This window comes from Erythrolamprus reginae, chromosome 2 (genome assembly GCF_031021105.1).
Source record: "Erythrolamprus reginae isolate rEryReg1 chromosome 2, rEryReg1.hap1, whole genome shotgun sequence".
Taxonomy (NCBI): Eukaryota; Metazoa; Chordata; class Lepidosauria; order Squamata; family Dipsadidae; genus Erythrolamprus; species Erythrolamprus reginae.
This window is the reverse complement of record NC_091951.1, coordinates 41,063,035-41,088,889: the sequence shown is the minus strand read 5'-3', so window position 1 is coordinate 41,088,889 and position 25,855 is coordinate 41,063,035. Positions and strand designations below refer to the sequence as shown.

General features: G+C 44.9%; 1 protein-coding gene across 1 annotated transcript in view; it reads right to left on the bottom strand.

Moving 5' to 3' along the window:
* The window catches only part of LOC139160280 (thaicobrin-like), a 31,454-nt gene extending 8,745 nt beyond the window's left edge, over nt 1-22,709 (bottom strand). Inside the window, exons 1-3 of the mRNA XM_070737984.1 lie at nt 22,671-22,709; nt 15,522-15,581; nt 249-294 (exon numbers count right to left, since the gene is read on the bottom strand). The gene's annotated coding sequence lies outside the window, so the exon portion shown is untranslated. The remainder of the gene's footprint in view (nt 1-248; nt 295-15,521; nt 15,582-22,670) is intronic.
* Between the last annotated feature and the right edge of the window lie 3,146 nt (nt 22,710-25,855).

Sequence of the window (25,855 nt, the reverse complement as noted above, 5' to 3'; positions counted from 1 at the left end):
TTATTTAGTCCAATATACAATGAGGGTTTTAGTGGGTATATATCTATATACACATAGTAAAATACATGATTGAGGTTATAGAGGAGATACTCATAGTAAAATATATCTATGAAAGAATAGAAAAGAAGGTATAGTAATAGAACATATCAATGAAAGAATAGAAGATATAGGAATAGAAGAAAGGTATAGGGGATATAGGAGAGCAATAGGACAGGGGACGGAAGGCACTCTGGTGCACTTGTACTCACCCCTTACTGACCTCTTAGGGATCTGGATCGGTCAACCGTAGATAATCTAAGGGTAAAGTATTGGGTGTTAGGGGATGACCCTACGGAATCCGGTAATGAGTTCCACGCTTCGACAACTCGGTTACTGAACTCATATTTTTTACAGTCAAGTTTGGAGCAGTTAATATTAAGTTTAAATCTGTTGTGTGCTCTTATGTTGTTGTGGTTGAAGCTGAAGTAGTCGCCGACAGGCAGGACATTGCAGCATATGATACTTGGGCAATACTTAGATCATGTTTAAGGCGTCTTAGTTCTAAACTTTCTAGGCCTAGGATTGAAAGTCTAGTCTCGTAAGGTATTCTATTTTGAGTGGAGGATTAAATAGATTTAAAACTCATTTCAAATGAAACCAGAACATGACATACAATGTCACCATTTTTTTATTCTGAAGTTTTTCTCTGAGTGATCAGACACAGTTCATTCTCAGATTTGGCAGATGACCAGTAAGTAATATTTTGAAGACTTCTGTAAACTACAATAGGATTGAAATCCCAAACCGTCCTTCTGTTTTGCAGTTGGCTGAGCAATCAAGCAACTGTTCAGGAAGATTGCAGCACAGGTTTTCACTTCTACACAACAGGTTCCAAAAGACTTTGTGCGTAACAGTTGAATGCAAGCTGTTTGCCAAATGCCCAAATTCTAATCACATGAACATAGAGGTGGTGTGACATAAGTCATGGATCATAAGTCCCTTTTTTTTAGCGCCAACATAACTTTAAACAAATGGTCGTAAGCTGAGGTCTACCTTTATTCAAATTTTCTCTTGAACAATTTTTCCTTAGGGAGATAAAATAAAACTATTGTGCAGGATTATGCCTGAAACACCGGGAATCACAAAACTCTCCCTGTGCATGACTATTTCCTGAGCAGCCAGAGGTATAGTGGTACCTCATGATACGAACCCCTCATCATATGAACTTTTCAAGATACGAACCCAGGGTTCGGAATTTTTTTGCCTCTTCTTACGAACTTTTTTTCACCTTACAAACCTGCCAAGCCGCCACTGAAATGCCCCGCCTCCGGACTTTCGTTGCAAGCCAAGCGCAGGTTTTTGCCATTCTGGGATCCCCTGAGGCTCCCCTCCATGGGAAACCCCACCTCCTGACTTCCACGTTTTTGCAATGTGTAGGGAAATCCCAGGAGGGGAATCCCAGGATCGCAAAAACGGGCGCTCTGCTGGGCAGAGGAGGGGGGACAAAAACAGGAAGAAAAGGCTCATGGAGCTCAAGGGAGGAGAAAGGTGTGGGGGAGATGAGGAGAGAGAGGTGGGCAAAAACGGGAGTGAAAGGCTCAAGGGAGAAGAAAGGTGTTCGCCTCAGGTTTGTCTGGCCGCAGCTTTTTTTTTTAAGCCTTAATATTTTGGATTCTCTTAATGGGCTTGCACGCATTATTAGCTTTTCCATTGATTCCTATGGGGAAACATTGTTTCATCTTACGAACTTTTCACCTTACGAACCTCCTCTCGGAACCAATTAAGTTCGTAAGACGAGGTATTACTGTATATATAGTTGAATTAAAGATTATGTTTTATTCTGAAACTTTTATTTTCTTAGATTTATCCATGGTTAGATTTATCCATGGCCTACCGGGGTTGAAAAGCTCAATAAAGTGCACGCCAGTGGATGTCGCACATTGGTAGTTGTGACACATATTTTGAGTGACAGGGAGCCAAAGGAGAGGGATGAAAGAGCCACATCAGCTCCAGAGCCGCAGGTTGCTGACCCCTAATTTACACACCAACAGCTGATGCTGAAGCAATTAGTCACTGATGATCTCTACAAGGTTCACTTCACAAATAATCAACTGAGCCGATGGGCAAATGAATGATGCTCCAACCTTTTTCTTCAATATGTTTCTCTAGGAAAGTGGTTCTCAACCTGGGGGTCAGGACCCCTATGGGGGTGAACGACCGTTTCACAGGGGTCACTAAAGACCATGGGGAAAAGACAAGTTTCTCATGGTTTCAGGAAGTAAAGCGTCTATTCTGGTGCCTTGGAACATATTTTTACAATCTGACCAATCAGGTGTTTACAATGGGGGGTGACCCTCTGTCCTTCCTGTCAATCAGCTTAAAGCTTTGTTGGGAGAATTGGCGTTGGACTTATATTTGGGGGTTGCCACAACACGAGGAACTGTATTAAGGGGTCTCGTGACATTAGAAATGTTGAGCACCAGTGCTCTAGGAATTAGTCTTCAGAGAGGGGTGGCATACAAATCTAATAAATTATTTATTTATTTATTTATTTGATTTATATGTCGCCCTTCTCCGAGGACTCGGGGTGGCTTACAACCTTTAAAGAAACAACATAGCATCCTAAACTACCTAATTAACAAGGTAAAAGGCAGAAATGCTCCCAGTTTACTTCAAAAAATTGAATTGTGATAAAATGCAGAGCTTTGTGTGTCAACAGCCGCAAAAAGCTATTATTTGAGTCCTTGGGAAATTGAAGAGTCTTTCCACATTCTATCACCAGTCGAAGCTATTATGGGATTCACAAGCAAAGGTAAGTAATCAGCATTTTTGGACGAAAGCTGCTTTGTAAGATCTGCCTGCCTGCCTGCCTGCCTCTCTATCTTTCTATCTATTTATCTCACACTGGAGAAACATCTTTCAGCTGTGGCGAGGGGGGCGTTTGCCCAGGTTCGCCTGGTGCACCAATTGCGGCCCTATTTGGACCGGGAGTCACTGCTCACGGTTACTCATGCCCTCATCACCTTGAGGCTTGACTACTGTAACGCTCTCCACATGGGGCTATCTTTGAAAAATGTTCAGAAACTTCAGATCGTGCAGAATGCAGCTGCGAGAGTAATCATGGGCTTTCCCAAATATGCTCATGTTACTCCAACACTCCGCAGTCTGCATTGGTTGCCGATCAGTTTCCGGTCACAATTCAAAGTGTTGGTCATCACCTATAAAGCCCTTCATGGCACCGGAGCAGGTTATCTACGAGACTGCCTTCTGCCACACGAATCCCAGAGACCAGTTAGGTCCCATAGAGTGGATCTTCTCCGGGTCCCTGTCAACTAAACAATGTCGTTTGGCGGGACCCAGAGGAAGAGCCTTCTCTGTGGCGGCTCTGACCCTCTGGAGTCAGCTCCCTCCAGAGATCAGAACTGCCCCCACCCTCCTTGCCTTTCATAAACTCCTCAAAACCCACCTCTGTCGTCAAGGGTGGGGGCACTGAAACATCTCCCCCTGCCTATGTAGGTTTTTTTGTGTATGATATGACTGTATGTATGTTTTTTATATATTGGGGTTGCTTGTTTTTTAGATTTTTAAATTTTATTATTGTTATTTTAGATTTTAACTATTAGATTTATCATTCTATATTGTTTTTATCATTGCTGTGAGCCGCCCCGAGTCTACGGAGAGGGGCGGCATACAAATCTAATAAATAATAATAATAATAATAATAATAATAATAATAATAATAATAATAATAATAATAATATCATCTATCTATCTGTCTGTTTATTGGATCTCCTTACGACTCCTTACGACTCTTACCTAAGATCTTACCTTCTTTTTGATTATGAGTCCTGGAGACTGTGTCTTCTCTGGATCAAATGATGCCAGCTCTTTCACTGAAATCTCTTAAATACTCTCTCTGCCAAGGATATGGTTTCCTGTTCCTTTTTTCAAACCAAATCGTGCAGCCTGTTCTGCAGCATTTTTCAACTGGGCATGCTATGTAGGGGGAAGAGGGGCCCAGCAGTTTGATCAGTGGTCTTAGGTGATGCAATTCCAGGAGATGTTACATGCACAGGTCAGGATTCATAATCTTGAACACAATTTAGCTGTTCAAGTATTTCACAGCACAAATTAGTCTTTAAAGGCCCGAGAACTCTGATCGTTTAATTCTTAAAGTTCTCTGGCCTTTAAAGACTAATACATTATTCTTTTTGCTTTAAGAGGCCCTAAAGATCTTACTTATTTTTATCTTAAATGACTTGAAGGTAGTTCATTCAGTCTAGTATCTAATAATAGTATTTTTGTGTATTCCACATTTCTACGTTGGTTATCTGGATGACTTGAGAAGACAAAATATTAAGATTTAAGATATTTCATCTGTATTGACTGGTATCTATCTATCTATCTATCTATCTATCTATCTATCTATCTATCTATCTATCTATCTATCCATCCATCTATTTATCTATCTATCTATCATTCCATTGAATGGCGTTGAAGCAGTGGAAGTGATGTGCCGGTGCCTGGAGGCTGTTGGGGCCTGGATGGGTGTCAACAAACTCAAACTCAACCCAGACAAGACGGAGTGGCTGTGGGTCTTGCCTCCCAAGGACAATTCTATCTGTCCGTCCATTACCCTGGGGGGGGAATTATTGACCCCCTCAGAGAGGGTCCGCAACTTGGGCGTCCTCCTCGATCCACAGCTCACATTAGAAAAACACCTTTCAGCTGTGGCGAGGGGGGCGTTTGCCCAGGTTCGCCTGGTGCGCCAGTTGCGGCCCTATTTGGACCGGGAGTCATTGCTCACAGTCACTCATGCCCTCATCACCTCGAGGCTCGACTACTGTAACGCTCTCTACATGGGGCTACCTTTGAAAAGTGTTCGGAAACTTCAGATCGTGCAGAATGCAGCTGCGAGAGCAATTATGGGCTTCTCCAAGTATGCCCATATCACTCCAACACTCCGCAGTCTGCATTGGCTGCCGATCAGTTTCCGGTCACAATTCAAAGTGTTGGTTATGACCTATAAAGCCCTTCATGGCACCGGACCAGAATATCTTCGGAACCGCCTCCTGCCGCACGAATCCCAGCGACCGGTTAGGTCCCACAGAGTTGGCCTTCTCCGGGTCCCGTCGACTAAACAATGTCGTCTGGCGGGACCCAGGGGAAGAGCCTTCTCTGTGGGGGCCCCGACCCTCTGGAACCAGCTCCCCCCTGAGATTAGGATTGCCCCCACCCTCCCTGCCTTTCGTAAACTCCTTAAGACCCACCTTTGCCGTCAGGCATGGGGGAACTAAAACACCTCCCCCTTGCCCATGTTGTTTTGTTGATTGATTGACTGTGTGCCTGTTTTTTATATATACTGCTTTTTATGAGATTATTAATTTCAATTGGAACTGGATGGGTGGGCATTGGATTTGGTATTGTGTACTGTACTGTTTTTTATTATTGTTGTGAGCCGCCCCGAGTTTGCGGAGAGGGGCGGCATATAAATCCAATAAACCTAAACCTAACCTAAACCTACACCCAATTACCCCAAACCCTTTGCCATTATACTGCCTGGAACTGACATCACACCCCAAAGATACCTTTTACTATGCAACTCCTCTCGCCTTCTCAGCAATCTCCTGTAGCGAGGGTCTGTCCCCTGACTATCCCCTCTAATGTCTTCCTCATCCTCCGACTGGGACCACTCTCCCATTGTCATATCTTCCCCCTCTAGTGGTTCCTTGGGTTCACTCAGGTCACTTTCTCCCTCACTCTCACTCTCTGCATCAGCGGGCAAACCCCCTGGCCCAGAGTATCCAGAGGGGCCTGGCTCATCCTCCTCAGAATCTGACATCACCTGAGGCGGACAAGGAGTACTCACAACACCTACCTACCTACCTACCTACCCACCCACCTATCTATTATCATCCTTCTCCAATCTAGTGTTCTCAATCTAAGTTTTTCTTCAAAGAAACTGTTGTATCTTGAAATGGCTACCTTGTATTTCCTGTAGATAGTTTGTTCCGTCTTCCAGCGCTGTCTGAGCTAAAGCAGGAAGTCGCTCCTGATTGGCTCAGACGCGGCTGGCTCTTGCTTTGGCGGGAGCCGCAAAAGTATAAAAGAAGCGGTTTCTCCAAGCAGAGTCAGTCGGTACTAGCTGATTTGTCACTTGCCTTGCTGAGCTGTCACTTGTTCTCTGAACTGAATAAAAAGTACCGATTTGTTTGAACCCTGTCTGTGGGTCTACTTCACTGGCGACGACGGACGGAAGAAACCTCGCGTGCAACATGAGCAACGTCCAGATCGGCCGGGCTCCAGAATTCTTTGACCCCGAAAAAAACGTCCTGGGACGAATACCTGGCTACCTTCGAGATCTTCCTCGAGGCGGCAGGAATACAGGACGCCGACGCCGATCGCAGACGGGCTATTTTCTTAAATTACTGCGGCCCAGAAATCCGTGGCCTTGCCCAGACTCTCACCGACCCGCAGCCAGCAAGAACCGTCGCTTGGGACGTCCTACAAGCCAAGCTAGCGAGCCACTTCAAGCCGACCAAACCAGCCATGGTTTTTCGGCATCAGTTCTCCATGATGGCTCAGAAGGAAACAGAATCAATCAACCAGTTTACAACGCGACTTCGGACGGTACTTGCACAATGCAAGTTTAAAGACCCGGAAGCTCGCCTCACCGATGCCTTGGTTTTCGGCACGAGAAGCGCCACGGTGAGGAACAAACTCCTCACCGAAGACGAACCGACTCTACAAACCGTGATTAAACTAGCGCAAACCGCAGAAGCCGCCGACGCAGCGGCTAAGGAATTAAAAGAACACGGAAGGCGAGAACTCATCGCCAAGATTGACTCCGCGTCTCCCCGCGCCGAGGGATCAGACGACCTCAGCCAACCAGCTCACAACGTGGACAACTGCTTCCTGGTACAAGACCAGCCAAGACACCACAGAGCTACTCACCCCCCAGCCCCCTGCGCCGGCTGCCGAGGGAACCACCAGCGCCATCGATGCCCCTTCCGGGACGCCACATGCCACCGCTGCAACCGTCGAGGCCACATCGCCATCGCATGCAGAGCATCGGCACCAGAGGAAACATTCTCCACACCGCGCCACCAACGGCCACAAAACCAAACGCCCCAGCCGCGAGAAAACCGACCGTTCCACTATTCGGGTCAAAGGAACTACTCAGCCGCTAACCGCGACTACTCAAGAGGTAACACTCAATTTTCCGTGAATAACACGGCAACCAAAAAAGGGGGCAAAATTGTTATCTCGCTGTTACTTAACAACCAACCATGCTCGATGGAGCTTGATACAGGGTCTAAGTATACCATTATGCCATGGGAGAAGTTTAAACTGTACATGCCTAACCTGTCTAAATCTGATCTAAGGCAAACCTCTTTAGTAATCAGAGATTTTCAAGGGGGGGTAATCTCGGTCCTGGGAACAGCAAATGTACCTATTGTATTCAAGAATGTCAAATGTACCCTACCCATGCTCATTGTCACAGGGGCTAAGCACTCTCTCCTGGGTTTGGCTTGGATGGAACCTTTGGGGATTGAAATTTCTGGTGTTTGTACTGTAAACTGTGATAATATGCCTAACTTCGTGCAAGAGTTCCCTGAAGTGTTCAGCCACACCTTGGGATCGTATAAGGGGCCCCCTATATCATTTTCTATTGACCCCAAGGTCCCACCAGTCCGGCTCAAACCTCGCAGGGTACCCCTCCCGCTTCTCCCCAAGCTAGACCTGCAGCTAGATAAACTTATAAGCCAAGGTATTTTGGTCTCTGTGGAACAAGGGCCATGGGAAACGCCCATAGTTACGCCTCTAAAGCCAGATGGTTCTTTAAGGGTTTGCGCTGACTATAAATCCACCCTTAATAAGGCTCTCCAACATCACCCCTACCCCATCCCGGTGGTACAACAACTCCTACACTCCCTGGGGGAAGGGAAAAGGTTTGCAAAAATCGACCTCGCGCAGGCTTACCAGCAACTTCCGGTCGATGAACAAACAGCAAACGCACAAACGATTGTAACACACAGGGGGGCTTTCAAATGCACAAGGTTACAGTTTGGGGTAAGCATAGCCCCAGGGATATTCCAGAGTATTATGGAACGCCTATTGTCAGGGGTAAATGGGGCCATCCCATATTTTGATGACATCTTAATTGCAGGGGAAAACCAAGAACAAGTAAACAAAAGAATAAGGGAAGTACTTAAGAGGTTACTGGATAAAGGCTTAAGGATCAAGCCTGACAAATGTGTCTGGGGAACCAACAGTATAGAATTCCTGGGATATAAAGTGGACAAAGAAGGTATCCACCCCACAACAGAGAAACTGAGGGCCATTAGGGAAGCCCCAGAGCCACAAGATAAGAATGAACTGCAGGCATTTCTAGGCCTCCTTAATTTTTATTCCATTTTTTTGAAGCAGAAGGCAACAGTAGCAGAGCCTCTACATCGTTTACTCCAGAAGGAAACCCGTTGGACCTGGGGGAAAACTGAACGTGAAGCCTTTTTCCAAGTAAAGCAATTATTAACTTCTAAAAGTGTGGTAGTCCAATACAGTACTTCACTACCCATTAGACTCACGTGCGACGCTTCGCCGTACGGCGTAGGAGGAGTCCTAGCTCACGTTCTGCCTAATAATACAGAGGCCCCAATCGCATTCTTTTCCAGAACCATGACCAGCACAGAGAGGAATTATAGCCAGTTAGATAAAGAGGCTCTAGCTTTAGTGGCAGGGGTGAAGAAATTTCACAATTACATTTTTGGAAGAAGTTTTGAATTGGTTACAGACCACAAGCCCTTACTAGGCCTGCTAGCCCCCAACAAGCCCACTCCGCCATTTATGTCTCCAAGACTGATCAGGTGGGCCCTTTTCCTCTCAGGGTACCAGTATGAACTCACCCACAAGGGGGGGAAGGAAATCAATCATGCAGATGGCCTCAGTAGGTGACCCATAACAGACTTAGTGGAGGACCCTGCTCCTTCCACAGATGTATTAATGATAGAGCTCGAGGATAACCCACTAACCACGGCCAAAGAGGTAGCTGCACACACGCAGCAAGATCAAATCCTTAAACAAGTGGTCAACTGTGTACTTAACGGATGGCAAAATGACTCTGTGAAACCTGAATTGTGTGATTTCAAAACCAAAAGACTTGAGTTATCATATGTAAAGGGTTGCCTGCTGTGGGGAGATAGAGTGATCATCCCCAAAAGCCTAAGGGTAAAGGTACTCAAAATGTTACATGTGGGCCATCCTGGGATTGTCAGGATGAAGAGCCTAGCAAGAGGGCATTTATGGTGGCCAGGTTTGGATGTTGATATTGAAAACTGGGTATCAAAGTGTGACCCATGCCAAGAATCACGGCCCAATCCCCCCAAAACAACTCCAGCAGAGTGGGAGCAGCCTGCTGGGCCTTGGTCAAGAATCCACATTGACTTTGCTGGTCCAGTGGGATCCCAGTATTTCCTAATAGTGGTTGATGCGTTCTCCAAATGGGTGGAAATAATAGCAATGAACAACATAACCACAAGTGCCACCATCAAGGTATTGAGTAGACTGTTTACCACCCATGGTTGCCCGGATATCTTAGTGTCTGACAATGAGCCACAGCTAACAGCCAGGCAATTCGAATTGTTCCTAGACGGCCTAGGGGTCAGGCATGCCCTCATCTCGCCTTATTCGCCATGGGCTAATGGCTTGGCAGAACGTTACGTTCGTGTGGCAAAGGAGGCATTGCGCAGGTCAGGCCCTGGGGATGTACAACAAAACTTGGACCAATTCTTGCTCACCCAACACATCACCCCTAACTCTCACACACATGTAAGCCCTGCAGAGTTATTAATGGGAAGAAAATTAAGGTCACCACTAGATAGGTTGAACCCAAGATTCTGTGTTAATAATCAAATGTTTGTAAAACCTGAAAGCGAAATGTACTTGGGACAAAATGTATATGTAAAAAATTTTGATGGAGGTGTAAACTGGATGAAGGGAATTGTTGTTAAACAAAATGCACCAAAGACTTATATGGTAAAACTAGAGGATGTTCGACTGTGGAAACGACACATCGACCACATTCGGAAACGAACAGAAAATCCTTTGCCACCAACCGCTGACATGGACTCTCCCCCTTCAACAGACTTTAACACATTGCCCGAATTAAGAGACACACAAAGGAACTTATCGGGCCAGGGAGAGCCATCCAGCGACGCCGAGCCATCCTCCTCCTCCGAGGTCCTCGTTGGGCCCGCCAGGCCAAGTCCACCGCACCGGGAGAACAACGGCGAGCCATCCTCCACAGTCGGTGTCGAAGGAGAAATTGAACTGCGCAGGTCAGAGCGAGCTTCACGGAGACCCCACCGATTGGACGACTTTGTCACATGGCTATCGTGATGGATGTGTCCAACTATGAGGGGAGGGGTGTTGTATCTTGAAATGGCTACCTTGTATTTCCTGTAGATAGTTTGTTCCGTCTTCCAGCGCTGTCTGAGCTAAAGCAGGAAGTCGCTCCTGATTGGCTCAGACGCGGCTGGCTCTTGCTTTGGCGGGAGCCGCAAAAGTATAAAAGAAGCGGTTTCTCCAAGCAGAGTCAGTCGGTACTAGCTGATTTGTCACTTGCCTTGCTGAGCTGTCACTTGTTCTCTGAACTGAATAAAAAGTACCGATTTGTTTGAACCCTGTCTGTGGGTCTACTTCACAAACCAACTGAGGTTGGTGGGAGGAAGGTAATGAAGTGGTGATTTAAGTGTTCTAAGTTATGGTTTCTACATTCATTGGCTGCTTTTAACTTTTCCCACCTGCTCTCAAATGAGGTTCTGTATCTTAGACTTCTCCAGCTGTTGCTCACTATATTAGGCTGCATCTGCAAAACAATTGGTTGAAACTTGGAATTTGGGGATCTGAAGTTCCAACACATCTTGAAATAGCCAGCTTGGGAAAGACTGTTGCTTACCAGCATGCATATAACTCAACCCATTTTTGTTGTGTCTTTTTATCAATCTCAACTCCTGATGACCACAAGCCCATTTTATTTATTATTTATTTATTTATTAGATTTATTAGATTTATTTATTTATTTATTGGATTTGTATGCTGCCCCTCTCCGGAGACTCGGGGCGGCTAACAGCGATAATAAAACAGTGTACAATAGTAATCTGATATTAGAAATGATTAAAAATCCATTAATATAAAAACCAAACATACATACATACATACCTTACATAGAATTGTAAAGGCCTAGGGCGAAAGAGGGTCTCAATTCCCCCAATACCTGGCGGCAGAGGTGGGTTTTAAGTTGCTTACGAAAGGCAAGGAGGGTGGGGGCAGTTCTAATCTCTGGGGGGAGTTGGTTGCAGAGGGCCGGGGCCGCCACAAAGAAGGCTCTTCCCCTGGGTCCCGCCAGGCGACATTGCTTAGTTGACGAGACCCGGAGAAGATCAAGGGAGAGACCTAGAGGTCGACCTCTGACCCTCTACTAACACCGACTGCGATTGACCAGAGAGGTATGAGGAGAACCACTGAAGAATAGTGCCTCCCACTCCCAACCCCTCTAGCCGGTGCAGAAGGATACCATGGTCAATGGTATCGAAAGCCGCTGAGAAGTCAAGAAGCACCAGGACAGAGGACAAGCTCCTGTCCTGGGCCCGCCAGAGATCATCCATCAACGCAACCAAAGCAGTTTCCGTGCTGAAGCCGGGCCTGAATCCAGACTGCTGAGGACCTAGATAATCGGCTTCTTCCAAGGACCGCTGGAGCTGAAGTGCCACCACCTTCTCAACAACCTTCCCCATAAAGGGAAGGTTGGAGACTGGATGGTAGTTATTGAGTACGGCTGGGTCCAGGGAAGGCTTCTTGAGGAGGGGACGCACAAGTGCCTCCTTATGAGGAGCCGGAAAGGACCCACTCCCCAAGGAGGCGTTGACAATCTCTCGGATCCAGCTCCGCGTCACCTCTCGACTGGCCCGAAACCAACCAAGAGGGACACGGATCCAGTAGACAGGTGGCAGAACACAAAGCTCCAATGGCCTTGTCCACTTCCTTAGGTGTCACCAAGTCAAACCTCTCCCAGACAGATTGGCAAAGACGTTTAGCCCCAGTCACCTCGACTGACTCATTGTCAGTTGACTCTGTTTTACAATTGGGGTCGAGGTCCACTCGAATCCGAGCGATTTTATCAGTGAAAAACATGTTAAAATCCTCGGCACTACTCTGCAAGGGCTCCCCAACTCCCCCCTGGTTAAGAAGGGAGCGGGTTACCCTAAACAGAGTGGCCGGGCGGGGTTCTGCTGATGCAATCAAGGTGGCATGATACGCGCATCTTGCCGCCTTGAGCGCCACTTTGTAAGTCATAATATGAGCTCTTACAAGTGTTCGATCGGATTCGGACTTACTCTTCCTCTAGATGTCTCTTCTGGTGTTTCAACTCCCGGAGCTCCTCGTTGAACCATGGAGCTCTATGGGGTCTAGTGCCGCGGAGAGGTTGCAGCGGCGCAATTCAGTCAAGGGCCTCCACTGCAGCCTTGTTCCAGGCCTCAGCCATAGACTCTGCCGAACTGTGGACGAGTGCATCTGGAAGAGCCCCAAGCACCTTCTGAAAGCCTTCTTGATCCATCAGGCACCTGGGGCGGAACAACTTAATCAGTTCCGCCTCCCTGCGAGGGAGGATTGGAGCCAGGAAGTCAAGCCGCAGTAGAAAATGGTCTGACCATGACAAAGGCAATACTTCTAAGCCCCTTAATCTCAGACCATTACTCAGTTGCTCAGAGAGGAATACCATGTCGGGTGCGTGCCCCCCCTCATGAGTCGGACCCTGCACTACTTGAGTCAGGTCCATGGCTGTCATGGTGGCCATGAACTCCTGTGCCAGTCGGAGGATTCGCCGAGCGATGGCAGGTTGATGTCCCCCAAGACCATAAGCCTAGGGAACCCCACCGCCAGCCCAGCTACCTCCTCCAGCAGCACAGGGAGGGCTGTTGACACGCAGCTGGGAGGCAGGTATGTGAGTAACAAGCCCACCTGAACCCCTAGGTCCAACTTCACCAGGAGGGACTCATAACCCGCAATCTCTGGAGCAATGAGTCTACGCAGGCACAGGCTGTAGACTCGGGGAGGCTAACAACAACAATAAAAACAGCATGTAACAAATCTAATATTTAAAACCACTAAAAAACCCTTATTAAAAACCAAACATACAAACAAACAAACACACCATGCATAAATTGTATAGGCGTGGGGGGAAGGAATATCTCAGTTCCCCAATGCCTGATGGCAGAGGTGGGTTTTAAGGAGCTTACGAAAGGCGAGGAGGGTGTGGGCAATTCTGATCTCTGGGGTGAGCAGGTTGCAGAGGGCTGGGGCCGGCCCAGAGAAGGCTCTTCCCCTGGGTCCCACCAGACGACATTGTTTAGTTGATGGGACTCGGAGAAGGCCCACTCTGTGGGACCTAATCAGTCACTGGGGTTCATGCAGCAGAAAGCGGTCCCAGAGATATTCTGGTCCAATGCCATGAAGGGCTTTATAGGTCATAACCAACACTTTGAATTGTGATTGGAAACTGATCAGCAACCAATGCAGACTGCAAAGTTTTCGCAAAGTTTTCAGAAGTGGTTTGCCAGTACCTTCTTCCTAGAGCTGAGACAGGGATTGATCAAGAGTAACCCATTGTCATGAACAATGGCTGGCTGACATTGTTGAACATGCTTTAGACCAGCAACTTTAATTACTATCCCAAGGTGGCTCAAATTGACTACAGATTGTCCTCAACTTACAAGCACAATTCACCAGATCTGTGCCAATATCATATATCCAATAAAGCTATTATTTGAGGAATTCATCTGCCTCAAAGTTTTGCTTGCTCTATGGGTGTATTACTTGAAACCTGACAGTGCTTACTTAAGCTTGGGACATTGCAACTGTCATAAATGAGTGGCAATTACCCAACATTCCAATTTTAATCAAGTGGCTATAAGGCTGTTGCAACAGTTCTAAGTGTTGAACAATGGCCATATATAATATTTACTTGCAGTGCACTAAGTCCAATAGAATGGATCTTCTGTTCAAAACTTTAAAAGAGGATTTACCCATTCGGAAAACATGTCAAACTCCTTGGCTATTTATTGAGTACAGTGGTACCTTTACTTAAGAACTTTTCTAGATAAGAACTGGCTGTTCAAGATTTTTCTGCCTCTTAAGAATCATTTTCTATTTAAGAACCCAAGCCCAGAAAAATTTCCCAGGAAATTGGCACGAAGGCCCGGACAGTTTCCTACCATTTCCCCTGAAATCCCAGCTATCTCGGGCTTTTCTGGGCTGCCAGAGGAGCCTTTTGGTGGTGCTCCCTCTCTCGCCCATGTGGGTTTTTCTCTCTGGTGCAGTGTATGGGAGGCAGCCTCGCACCGGGGGTATGGGAGGCGCATGCTCCTCCACACCGCCTCAGAGTCCCTCTTCTTTTTTTTAAGCCTTAAAGTTTTGGATTTTTTTGGTTCCCCTCGCCTCTCCTTCCTTTGGCAGCGACTGCCCTCTTCTTCTTCTTCTTCTTCCTCCTCCCACCCAAATTCCAAGCTTTCATTTCTTTCCTAATGGGTTTGCACACCTTATTTGCTTTTACACAGATTCTTATGGGGAAAATTGCATCTATTTACAAACTTTTCTACTTAAGAACCTGGTCACGGAACGAATTAAATTCTTAAGTAGAGGTACCACTATAATTAGTTTAAAGAAACAAAATTGTCTGCAAAGGTCAAAACACCAATTATCAGCCGCATTCTCTGGCTATGAAGCAAGCAAGAACAATCATTAACAGCGAATAATACAACTTGTTCCGAGGGTGCCTCCCCTAAATGTTCTCACACCTGGTCAGATGAAGGAGGAGTTCTTCAGGAAGTGCCTTAATTGGATCATGTGACTGATTGGGATTTGAGGGAAAACTTTTAATTAGATGAAAACTGCGGGAAACTTAAGAATCAGTTTTCACCAGGTCTGTGCCAATATCATATATCCAATAAAGCTATTATTTGAGGAATTCATCTGCCTCAAAGTTTTGCTTGCTCTATGGGTGTATTACTTGAAACCTGACAGTGCTTACTTAAGCTTGGGACATTGCAACTGTCATAAATAAGTGGCAATTACCAAACATTCAAATTTTAATCATGTGGTTATATGGCTGTTGCAACAGTTCTAAGTGTTGAACAATGGCCATACATAATATTTTTTTCAATTATTTTGTAACTTCAAATGTTACTAAACAAATGATTGAAAGTTGAAGGTTACTTGCAGGGCACTAAGTCCAATAGAATGGATTCTCTGTTAAAAACTTTAAAAGAGGATTTACCCATTCGGAAAACATGTCAAGGTCCTTGGCTATTTATTGAGTACAGTGGTACCTCTACTTAAGAACACCTCTACTTAAGAACTTTTCTAGATAAGAACTGGGTGTTCAAGATTTTTCTGCCTCCTCTTAAGAATCATTTTGTATTTAAGAACCTGAGCCCGGAAAAATTTCCCAGGAAATTGGCATGAAGGCCCGGACAGTTTCCTACCATCTTCCCTTCCCTTCTTCCTTTGGCAGCAACTGTCCTCCTCCTCTTCTTCTTCTCTGGCTATGAAGCAAGCAAGAACAATCATTAACAGCAAATAATACAACTTGTTCCGAGGGTGTGTACTCATTAGATTTAAAGAATTTGAGCTCTTTGAAGAGATGGGAAAGCAAGAAAAAGTGAATTGCACCTCCAAGTCCCATATGAAACAATTCAATACCGTACTGAGTTGCCAATTCCATGTTGAGGTGCCTACAGAATTGTGCAGGAAAACCATTCAAGCAGCAAATCATACATCAGTATTGGCTGGGGACCTTTAGCTCCCCTCCCGCTGGACACTTAGCTTCGGCAAGTCCAGTAGCCAATTTATTTATTTTATTTATTTATTTAGTCCAATACACAATAATGCACAATGAAGGTAATAGAAGACACCTTTGAGGAAATAGAATTAGAGAAAGAATAGAAGAGAGAATATAGGATAAAATAAATCAATGAGAGAATAGAAGAAAGATATAGGGATAGAAGAGAAGATATATGGGATATAGGAGAGACAATAGGACAGGGGTCGGAAGGCACTCTAGTGCAGTGATTTTCAACCTTTTTTGAGCCGTGGCACATTTTTTACATTTACAAAATCCTGGGGCACACCACCGACCAAAATGACACAAATCTAATAAATGAATGAATGAATAAATAAATAAATAAATAAATAACCCTCTCATATATACAATCCCATGTAACATCCCCTTATTAATACAGTCAATCATCAATCATCCCTCCTCAAATTTATACCACTGTCTCATTTCTGGGTACTTCTCCTGTCTTTCCCCCTTTTCTCTCTCATGTTTCTCATTTCTCTCTCTTCCTCCCTTTTTCCCTCATTCCTTCTCCCTCTCACTTCTCCTCTTTTTCCACCCCTGTCTCTCTGCCCCCCTTATGTGTGTGTGTGTGTATACACACTCGAACCATTTCCAAAACCAGGTGAGGGCTGGGTTTTTTTTCTCTTTTATTCTTTTCAAAAACAGGTGAGGGCTGGGTTTTTTTTTTCTTATTATTTGGGTGCTTTTTACCATATGCTTCAAGAATCACCTCTCTCTCTCTTTTGTTTCTCTCGCCTCTCATTCTCTGCCTCAATCATTTTCTCATTTCTCCTTTTTTCTCCCTTTTGTTCTCATTTCTCTCTCTCTCCTTTCCTCTTCCTATCTGTCTCTCTTGCTATCTCTCTTTTTTCTCTTGCTTTCCTTCTCTCTCTCATTTTCTTTCTCTCTCTGTCTTGTTCTTTCTCTCTCTCATGCTTTCTCTCTTGTTCTTTCTTTCTCTCTCTGTTGCTCTCTCTCCCGTTCTCTTATTTTCTTTCTCTCTCTCTCTCATGCTTTCTCTCTCTTGTTCTTTCTCTCTCTGCTGCTCTCTCATTCTCTCTTATTTTCTTTCTCTCTCTCTCTTGTTCTCTCTTATTTTCTTTCTCTCTCTCTTGTTCTTTCTCTCTCTCTCTCTCTCTGTGTTGTGCTCTCTCTCTCGTTCTCTCTCTTCCTTTCTTCTCTGTGCAGGCCGGTGAAGGTTTTCCTTAGTTTGAATGTTCCGAGCAAGCTGTCAGGGGGATGGGAAGCAGCCCCTTTACTGACAGCCCGGGACGGGACTGTGAGAGGGGTGGGCGTTCCCAAAGCGCTTGGAGCAGCTAGCGGCCGGATCGCCAGCGCCGCTGCAGCCACCACTGTGGGAGGAGCCGGGCCCCAAGAAAGCCAGAGAGAAGGATGGATCGGGCGGGCGGGCGGGCGGGGACAGCCACAAGTGGAAGCCTCAGCCCTGGAGCTCCCACTTGCAGAAGCCGCCCCTCGCCCGGTTATTGCCCACCGCCCCCACTGTCACTTTTAGCGACGAGAAGCCATGGACACGAGGGGGTCGATTTTTAAAGCAACCTTTGCCGGCCTCCCGCACGAGGGTGCCAATAGCAGCGGCAGCGGGCAATAGCCGGGGGGCGGCTTCTGCAAGTGGGAGCTCCAGGGTTGAGGCTTCCACTTGTGGCATCGTGAGCTTCCGCTGGAGGGCGCCAATAGCAGCAGTGGCGGCGGGCAATAGCCGGGGGGCAGCTTCTGCAAGTGGGAGCTCCAGGGCTGAAGCCTCAGCCCTGGAGCTCCCACTTGCAGAAGCCACCCCCCGGCTATTGCCCGCCCCCGCCGCTTCTGCTATTAGCACTCCCATGACAGCTCACGACGCCACAAGTGGAAGCATCAGCCGCCTCCTCCCTGCTATTGTCCTCACGCCGAGCCCAAAGCTCACCTGCTGCAAAGAAGGAAGGCACGAAAATGAAGGTGCGAAGAAGGAAGACGAGAAAAGGAAGACGCAAAGAAGAAAGCTGGGAAGAAAGATGCTCAGCTTCCGGTCTCAGAAGCTGAGCTTCGCGGCACACCTGACCGTGTCTCGCGGCACACTAGTGGGCTGCGGCACACTGGTTGAAAAACACTGCTCTAGTGTATAGTCAATAGAACTAAATTTATTATGTCTTGCTGAATAAAATGTATCCCTGTTTGCTGCGTTTGCATGGAGGTCCAACAATAATAAAAACAGCAGGTAACAAATCTAATATTTAAAACCACTAAAAAACTCTTATTAAAAACCAAACATACAAACAAACACACCATGCATAAATTGTATAGGCATGGGGGGAAGGAATATCTCAGTTCCCCAATGCCTGACGGCAGAGGTGGGTTTTAAGGAGCTTATGAAAGGCGAGGAGGGTGGGGGCAATTCTGATCTCTGGGGGGAGCAGGTTCCAGTGGGCCGGGGCCGCCCCAGAGAAGGCTCTTCCCCTGGGTCCCGCCAGACGACATTGTTTAATTGATGGGACCCGGAGAAGGTCAACTCTGTGGGACCTAATCAGTCACTGGGATTTGTGCAGCAGAAGGCGGTCCCGGAGATATTCTGGTCCAATGCCATGAAGGGCTTTATAGGTCATAACCAACACTTTGAATTGTGACCGGAAACTGATCGGCGACCAATGCAGACTGCAAAGTTTTGGCAAAGTTTTCCGAAGTGGTTTGCCAGTACCTTCTTCCTAGAGCTGAGACAGGGATTGATCTACGGTAACCCATTGTCATGAACAATGGCTGGCTGACATTGTTGAAGATGCTTTAGACTAGCAACTTTAATTACTGTCCCAAAGTGGCTCAAATTGACTACAGATTGTCCTCAACTTACAAGCACAATTCAGCCCAACATTTCTGTTGCTAAGCAAGACAGTTTTTAAGTAAGTTTTGCCCCCATTTTACAACACTTTTTTTCTACAGTTGTTAAATGAATCACTGTGGATGTTAAGTTAGTAAGATGGTTGTTAAGTGAATAAGATTGCCAAAGGTGACTGTCAACCCTGAAGCTGGCCAGGCCGAAGCTATCTTGGAGTTTCAGGGCTGCCACACTGGAGCTGAGGAATAGGGAGAGAATTGACTAGAGATAGCTGGGATTTTGTAGCCAAAACAAAATACTTTCTCTTGAGAACCAAGGATGTGAACTCTTCCTGTCTTTCGTAAACTACTTAAGACTCACTTATACCGCCAGGCATGGGGGAGTTGAGACACTTTTCCCCCAGACTTTTTTTTTTATACTTTGTTTTATATTTGGTATGAATGTTGCTGTTTGGTTTTTAAATAATGATAGGGTTTTATATGTTTTTAATATTAGATTTGTTCCACTGTTATATTTTTTTTAATTGCTGTTGTGAGCCGCCCCGTGTCTTTGGAGAGGGACGGCATACAAATCCAATAAATAAATAAAATAAATGTTCTCACACCTGGTCAGATGAAGGAGGAGTTCTTCAGGAAGTGCCTTAATTGGATCATGTGACTGATTGGGATTTGAGGGAAAACTTTTAATTAGATGAAAACTGCGGGAAACTTAAGAATCAGTTTTCACCAGGTCTGTGCCAATATCATATATCCAATAAAGCTATTATTTGAGGAATTCATCTGCCTCAAAGTTTTGCTTGCTCTATGGGTGTATTACTTGAAACCTGACAGTGCTTACTTAAGCTTGGGACATTGCAACTGTCATAAATAAGTGGCAATTACCAAACATTCAAATTTTAATCATGTGGTTATAGGGCTGTTGCAACAGTTCTAAGTGTTGAACAATGGCCATACATAATATTTTTTTCAATTATTTTGTAACTTCAAATGTTACTAAACAAATGATTGAAAGTTGAAGGTTACTTGCAGGGCACTAAGTCCAATAGAATGGATTCTCTGTTAAAAACTTTAAAAGAGGATTTACCCATTCGGAAAACATGTCAAGGTCCTTGGCTATTTATTGAGTACAGTGGTACCTCTACTTAAGAACACCTCTACTTAAGAACTTTTCTAGATAAGAACTGAGTGTTCAAGATTTTTCTGCCTCCTCTTAAGAATCATTTTGTATTTAAGAACCTGAGCCCGGAAAAATTTCCCAGGAAATTGGCATGAAGGCCCGGACAGTTTCCTACCATCTTCCCTTCCCTTCTTCCCTCCTCCTCTTCTTCTTCTACGGCTATGAAGCAAGCAAGAACAATCATTAACAGCAAATAATACAACTTGTTCCGAGGGTGTGTACTCATTAGATTTAAAGAATTTGAGCTCTTTGAAGAGATGGGAAAGCAAGAAAAAGTGAATTGCACCTCCAAGTCCCACATGAAACAATTCAATACCGTACTGAGTTGCCAATTCCATGTTGAGGTGCCTACAGAATTGTGCAGGAAAACCATTCAAGCAGCAAATCATACATCAGTATTGGCTGGGGACAGGGTCACCATCAGGAATTTTGGGGCCCCATACAGCCTAAGTGTCTGCCCCCCCCCGGCCATTTTAAAACTACTGCCCCCCAAATCCCATGCCATGGCCACACACCCTGGGCAAGCCCTCCCCCGGCCCTCTGAGGTCAAACACAGCCCTGATGTGGCCCTCAATGAAATTGAGTTTGACACCCCTGGCCTAGAGGCTAAATCCTATGAACAAGGGCTAAGAGAATGAGTATGTTTAGCTCAATAAATAGAAAACTGAGGGGGAATATAATAGTAGTTTCCCAATCCTTAAAGGGCTGCCACAGAGCAGATGGCATCTATTTATTCTCCATGCCACCTGAAGGTAGTACAAGAAGCAATGGGCGGAACCTCACCAAGAAGAAATGCAATCTGGAAATAAGGAAAAACTTGGGACTGGGCGGCATAGAAATAAATAAATGAATGAATGAATGAATGAATGAATGAATGAATGAATGAATGAATAAATAAATAAATAAATAAATAAATAAATCCCTTCTTTTTTATTAAAAGAAATTAATAGAAACATAGAAACATAGAAGACTGATGGCAGAAAAAGACCTCATGGTCCATCTAGTCTGCCCTTATACTAATTCCTGTATTTTATCTTAGGATGGATATATGTTTATCCCAGGCATGTTTAAATTCAGTTACTGTGGATTTATCTACCACATCTGCTGGAAGTTTGTTCCAAGGATCTACTACTCTTTCAGTGAAATAATGTTTTCTCAGGTTGCTTTTGATCTTTCCCCCAACTAACTTCAGATTGTGTCCCCTTGTCCTTGTGTTCACTTTCCTATTAAAAACACTTCTCTCCTGGACCTTATTTAACCCTTTAACATATTTAAATGTTTCGATCATGTCCCCCCTTTTCCTTCTGTCCTCCAGACTATACAGATTGAGTTCATGAAGTCTTTCCTGATACGTTTTATGCTTAAGACCTTCCACCATTCTTGTAGCCCGTCTTTGGACCCATTCAATTTTGTCAATAATAATTTAAAAAAACCAAAATCCATTACTATTAAAACTAAAACAACCAGCAAAACTATTAATAAAAACAGGTGAGGGCTGGGTTTTTTTCTCTGTTATTATTTAAGTGCTTTTACCATATGCTTTAAATCAAGAATCACTTCTCTCTCTGTTTCTCTCTCTTTTCTGTCATTCTCTGCCTCAATCATTTTCTCATTTCTCTTTTTTTCTCCCCTTTTTTCTATCATTTCTCTTTCTTCCTTCCACTCTTCTCTCTCTCTCTTTCTTCCTCTCTTTCACTCTCTTCCTTCCTCTCTCATCTCTTTCTTTCTTTCTCTTTCTCTCACTCTCTTCCTTCCTCTCTCATCTCTTTCTTTCTTTTCTTCTCTCTCTCTCTTTCTCTATCTTGCTTTCTTCCTCTCTCACACTCTCTTCCTTCCTCTCTCATTTCTCTCTCTTTCTTTTTTTCTCTCTCTCTCTTTCAGGTCCCTCCATTTTCCCCTTTGGGAATGATTTGATATTGAGAATCTTGTCATCAAGTGAAGTGTAAGAGAAGATGACCTTCAAGATTGCTGTAACCCTACAGAGCTGCCATGTCTTGAAGAGCTGAGCTAGTAATGCTAGTAACAAACAGCACTTAGCCATTGCAAGTCCATGTCAAGGCTACAATCCTTTTCTGGATTTTAAGTCAGGCTGCTTAAACACTACCCAAATCAGTCAAGTTTAAACCACAAGACTGATTGATTGACAGGATTGTTTCCCATTTCTCGAAAGAGAGGGAGGGAGAGAGGGGGGGAGGGAGGGAGAGAGAGGGAGGGAGGGAGGGAAAGAGAGATATTTTAATTCTATATTGAATCTAAATGACTCTTTTTGTTTTATTTTGCATTTAAAAACTGCAACGGTTTGGGCAAAAGATATGCACAATTATATAATGCCAAGATGGAGGGAAGTGTTAATATTTTATTTTCCTCCTTCCAGTTCAGATCAAGCCAGCAGTTATCTCAATATACTGGAATCTGGCTACTTGTTCACAGTTAGATGTAGAGCTTTACATTAAACCAGTGTTTCCCAACCTTGGCAACTTGAAGATATATGGACTTCAACTCCCAGAATTCCTTAGCCAGCATTCACTGGCTGGGGAATTCTGGGAGTTGAAGTCCAAATATCTTCAAGTTGCCAAGGTTGGGAAACACTGCGTTAAACAGTTTTTCTCAAATTCTGAGCCCTATCAAGTATAGCAGCAGATATGCCTATGGGGGTGGTGGAAAGCAGGGACGCCCAATTCAGGCCGTGCGTGCCGGCCAGGGCCCCGATGAGACGAGCGCCCGGTCGCTCAAAAGCCTCGTTTCCAAATTCCAATTACCAACGCCGCGCCGCCGCCACCCCAAAGGGGCTCCTACCTTGCTTCGCCGCACGCACGGCACCACGCTTTATTTCGGGACCGGGACCGGGACCAGGACCAGGAGGACCGCCGCGCTGCCAAAGGCTCCGTCGGGGCTTCGACTCGAGTTCTGCCTCGCCTTTTACTTTGCTGAGGTGCCGGCAAAAGAGGGAGGGTACAGTCTGCGCATGTGCAAGGAGCTGCTGACTTGGCGCCAGGAGGCTGGCTGACAGGGCCCCCTAATTGTTCAATTTGAACAATTAGGGGGCCCGGCCTCCTGGTGCCAAGTCAGCAGCTCCTTGCACATGCGCAGACTGTACCCTCCCTCTTTTGCCGGCTGCCTGCTGCCTCACCACAGCAAAGTAAAAGGCCCGGCCTTTTACTTTGCTGAGGTGACAGTCTGCGCATGTGCAAGGAGCTGCTGACTGCGGGGCCCCCTAATTGTTCAATTTGGCCAGGCCCGTGACGGGACTCCCAGTAGTACCGGTCTATCGGCGGCCCTGGCTGGGGACCTTTAGCTCCCCTCCCGCTGGACACTTAGCTTCGGCAAGTCCAGTAGCCAATTTATTTATTTTATTTATTTATTTATTTAGTCCAATACACAATAATGCACAATGAAGGTAATAGAATTAGAGAAAGAATAGAAAAGAGAATATAGGATAAAATAAATCAATGAGAGAATAGAAGAAAGATATAGGAATAGAAGAGAAGATATATGGGATATAGGAGAGACAATAGGACAGGGGCCGTAAGGCATTCTAGTGCACTTATGCACGCCCCTTACTGACCTCTTAACAATCTGGAGAGGTCAACCGTGGACAGTCTAAGCATAAAATGTTGGGGGTTAGGGGATGATACTACAGAGTCCGGTAATGAGTTCCACGCTTCAAGAACTCTATTACTAAAGTCGTATTTTTTACAGTCAAGTTTGGAGCGGTTAATATTGAGCTTGAATCTGTTATGTGCTCTTGTGTTGTTGTGGTTGAAGCTGACGTCGTTGACAGGCAGGACGTTGCAGCATATAATCTTGTGGGGCAGTACATAGATCATGTTTAAGGTGTTTTAGTTCTAAGCTTTCTAGGCCCAAGACAGCCAATGTTGGATTTGGTCCAAAATTCAAATTGTGGCTTAAGTAGGAAATATTGGGAGATCTTGAGCCAAAAACACCTGCTTTCCTCGGAGGGATAACTTGAGAATAAATAGGGATGATGCACATATGCCTGCAACCCTTTCGCCGCCCCTCTCCGGACACTTGGAGCAGCTTACAATAATACATAGTACAAATCTAATGGTTAAAAAAGGACAGTTTAAAACCCTTATTATAAAAACAATCATGCATCCCAAACAAACCATACGTAAAATGAAACGGCCTGGGGGCATCAATTTCCCCATGCCTGATGGCAGAGATGGGTTTTTAGAAGTTTGTGAAAGGCAAGGAGGTTGGGGGCAGTTCTGATCTCCGGAGGGAGTTGGTTCCAGAGGGTCGGAGCCACTACAAAGAAGGCTCTTCCCCTGGGCTCCGCCAGACGACATTGTTTCGTCGACGGGACCCAGAGAAGGCCAACTCTTGTGATCTAATCAGTCGCTGGGATTCATGCAGCAGAAGGCGGTCCCAGAGATATTCTGGTCCGATGCCATGAAGGGCTTTATAGGTCATAACCAACACTTTGAATTGTGACCAGAAACTGATCAGCAGCCAAAGCAAACTGCGGAGTGTTGGTGTGACATGGGCATACCTAGGGAAGCCCATGATTGCTCTCGCAGCTGCATTCTGCACGATCTGAAGAATAGTGAAGGGACTTCATTAGAGAATGATAATTATATGGTTTCTTTAGTCTTTTCAGAAGGACAGGTTGAATGGCTTGATGAAAGAATCCCTGCTTTGGATACTAAAGGTCTCCAACTTGATGCTTGGTCACTACTAGTAAAGAAGTTGCTCCCAGACAAATAATATAAGCAAACCCCTCAGCGCATGGTAACCTGTGAGCGTTCCAATAAACACCCACAACGAAATAAAGCTCTGAGGCTAGAAGCTCCTCAAAGTTCCAATTTATTAGAGATGCCATGTTGGCAACATCTAGGAAAACCCGAATCCGAAAACTTCAGAGTTTTCTCCATACAAACCAAATTTCAAGTCCCTGCCCAGCACCCACATGTCCATCACACGATCAATCAGGCACTATCCAAAACTGAAAATGCCTCCCAGTAACTTCCTTGCAGCTGCAGGGCATAACAGCCTTGACTTTCTGTTATATAGGCTGCAACGTGTCACCTACTTCATATAATCCCATCCCATTTTCCCACAGTAGAAAGTGTGGCAGGCCTGAATACAAAAAGATCAAAAATGGCTTCCAAGCCTGACACTGCCTTTATTTTATTTTATTTTATTTTATTTTATTTTATTTTATTTTATTTTATTTTATTTTATTTTATTTTATTTTATTTTATTTTATTTTATTTTATTTTATTTTATTTTATTTTATTTTATTTTATTTTATTTTATTTTATTTTATTTTATTTTATTTTATTTTATTTTATTCATTCATTCATTCATTCATTCATTCATTCATTCATTTATTAGATTTGTATGCCGCCCCTCTCCGCAGACTCTGAGCGGCACACAACAACAGAACAATACAAATCCAATAATGAAAAACAATTAAAAACCCTTAATATAAAAAAACAATTATACGTGTCATACAAACCATACGTAACGCAGAAACGGCCCAGGGGAATCAATTTCCCCATGCCTGACGGCAGAGGTGGGTTTTAAGGAGTTTGCAAAAGGCAAGGAGGGTGGGGGCAATCCTAATCTCTGGGGAGAATTTGTAGGTCTGTATGTATGCTTGGTTTTTATAATAAGGGTTTTTTAAAGTTATTTTACTATTGGATTCTTACATACTGTTTTTATCATTGTTGTTAGCCGACCCGAGTCTATAGAGAGGGGTGGCATAAAAATAAATAAATAAATAAACAAACAAATAAATAAATAAATAAATAAAGACGCTGAGTTTGTTGATTGAAAGATCTGCAATTCAGAGGTTCGAATCCCTAGTGTCATGTAACGGGGTAAGCTCCTGTCACTTGTCCCAGCTTCTGCCAACCTAGCAGTTTGAAAGCACGTAAAAAATGCAAGTAGAAAAATGGTGACCAACTTTAGTGGGAAGGTGATAGCATTCCGTGTACCTTTGGCATTTAGTCATG